At 42.8% G+C, this 2,583-nt stretch overlaps 1 non-coding gene across 1 annotated transcript in view; it reads right to left on the bottom strand.

Moving 5' to 3' along the window:
- Nucleotides 1-2,530: 2,530 nt before the first annotated feature.
- The window catches only part of trnas-uga (transfer RNA serine (anticodon UGA)), an 82-nt gene continuing 29 nt past the window's right edge, over nucleotides 2,531-2,583 (bottom strand). Inside the window, exon 1 of the tRNA in view lies at nucleotides 2,531-2,583. This exon is cut by the window's right edge and continues 29 nt beyond it. This is a non-coding gene — a tRNA (tRNA-Ser).

Here is a 2,583-nt window from a genome sequence, read left to right as displayed (position 1 = left end):
TCCACGTATCACTCCTCTTCACAGCTGTTCTATCAACCGTTAATCAGAGTCACATTAACCTCGTTATCGATCTCAGACTGTAACAAACAAAGATGAAAATATTTCAGAAATAACGTTTGAATGAAACGATGTCTGGTCGTCAGGAGAGGAAGAAGGAAGAAGGTGGATCCTTCAGAAACACCTGAGGCAGCAGCTAGTGTCACTGTGCAGGTCAGGAAATGTTTATGTGTTGCTTAGCAACAGTCCAGCACCAGCCCAGTCGAACTACTAGTAAATGATGAAATAAACAAACGGATCATAATCTGTTGTTGCTCATTGAACTAACATGGCGCTGGTAGAACATCACACTGAGGGAGAGATGAATATCAGCTGATTGTCTCTGAGCCAATCACAGCCGGGCTGATATCCAGAACTACATCACCAGCTCAGTGTGATGTTGGTGTGTGTGTCTGATCAGTCAGATCATAAGGTTTGTGTTTTACTGCTGTTTAAATGGAGGCTGTTCTGTGGCTGTTTAATAATGTGTCTGGTGGTCGTTCCATATGATCTGGATTATTAACGGTCATTTTGACCTGGAGTGAACTCTGGTGCGTCTCTAACACAGGACGGACGTTTTTGTCTCCGAGCCCAAACTGAGACAACGCAGTCAGCTGATCTCACTCATCGAACCACAGGAACAACAAGGTCCTGCACACACCATATGTGTCGAGCTGTGTGACACCTCACCTGTGCCAGGACAGGAGGAGGGGCGGGGCTACAGCCACACTCAATCAAACCCCACACATTCCTGTTGAATTAGAATAAGGTCATTTCTTCACTTCTGTTACAAACGTTCTGAATGTTACAAACGTTCTGAACTTTTGTAACATTAAAGTTCATATTAATATAAATATTAAATATATTCACAGTTTCTGTCAGGAAGCTGAAGACGGTCGCGCCATGAAGAGACAGGAAGTGAGAGACGTCATGTTGTTGAACAGGGACATTTTGTTCTGATGTTAAAGGCCAGACAGAGCAGGTGGCCATAACACACACACACACACACACACACACTTATTTGTAAGGTAAACTCGTTGACATAACACATTCACTCACCTTTTACCTTAAAACCAAGTCTCTACCTGTGCAGACCTCACACGAGTCGTCATGGTGACACAAGCCCCCACCAGGATATAAAAACAAGCCCAAACACACACACAGAAACAACACCAACCCCCCCGGAGGTGAGAGACAGTGACAGTGTTATGTGGTTTCATCACTGTGACCTCACGTCGGCTCGTTACATTAAAGACCGAACACCGCGTCCAGCTGAGGCTCATGGGAACTCATCAGCTGTTTGATCAGAGGATAACCGGGGTTATTACAGTTCATCCTCAGGGGAACTTCCAGTAACAATGAGATGTTTCAGTCTGGACCAAAGTGGTGGACGGACCGACGACACCACCTGCAGAGCCATGATGCGTTCAAGGACAGAACCATGTGATCACAGTGTGATATTTCCTCTTTGGTTGGAGTTGTTGGAATTATTCTGATTATTAATTATCAATTACTTATTACGTTTTCTTAATTAGTGACTGGAGCCTTCTCTTTGGCCCGACATATGTCAAGTCATTCACGTTATGGTTTCAGACCACGAACCAAAACAAACAGGTAAACACACCAAAGTTCATGATAATTGAACCAAACAGCTCAGGTGTAAAAACCAGCCTGTACCACAACCAGGTCCTGACATTAACACGATACTGGTCAGGGCTTTGGGAAACTGTTCACTCAGCTCCATCAAAACAGAGGAATAGGAACAGTTAGTGGTTTCCTGAAATCACGTTTTTGTTCCACCAATCATTTTATCTGCTGTCAGACTTTACACCTGTGTGAAAGTGCTCACCTGGTCTGTTGTTGTCCCACCTGGACGACATCACAGCTCCATGTTGTTTCTTGTTGCTCGTCCCCATCAGACTTCTTCTTCTTCTTTTTCTTCTTCTTCAGATGAGCACAAACAACGAGAGAGAGAAAGAAGATCAGACTGAGGTTATCAGCATCAATTTACCTTCATCAATCAAAAAACACTGACTCCGGTTCACTGGTTCCCTTTGACGGGTCAACCTTCATGCTTCAGTCAAAAATCTAAATGATTTGACTTAATAAAAGGGAAAGCTAATAAAATGTTGGGAATGGTAGATTAGATTATCATTACAGTCACAGATTAATTTTCTTTCAATCAATTTAGGAATCGATAGATAGATACTTTATTTATCCCCTAGGGGAAATTAATTCTTTACGTATAATGCTGGTTACACATGTAAAAAAGCACAACACTTTACAGTTTTGTTTAGATCCAGACATTTAATCAAGTCTGTAAAAAAAAAAACATGGACTACATTATCGCAGAGAAGTTACAGACTCTTTAAAATTCAGAGTTTAAGGTAACACCAGCTTCTGTGTGGGGCATTCTCAGCAGCAGGGGTATAAGTCCGGCACTGAATGTAAGTGAATCTAGTTGTAAAAGCAGGAAACTAAACGTGTATCCATCCGCTGCGAGCAGGGTTCGAACCTGCGCGGGGAGACCCCATTGGATTTCAAGTC

Source organism: Seriola lalandi, unplaced genomic scaffold (assembly GCF_002814215.2).
Source record: "Seriola lalandi dorsalis isolate HSWRI2012SDOR001 ecotype SW California unplaced genomic scaffold, Sedor1 jcf7180002054137, whole genome shotgun sequence".
In the NCBI taxonomy this organism is placed as follows: domain Eukaryota; kingdom Metazoa; phylum Chordata; class Actinopteri; order Carangiformes; family Carangidae; genus Seriola; species Seriola lalandi.
The sequence above is the reverse complement of the archived record's forward strand: the minus strand, read 5'-3'. Positions and strand labels throughout refer to the sequence as shown.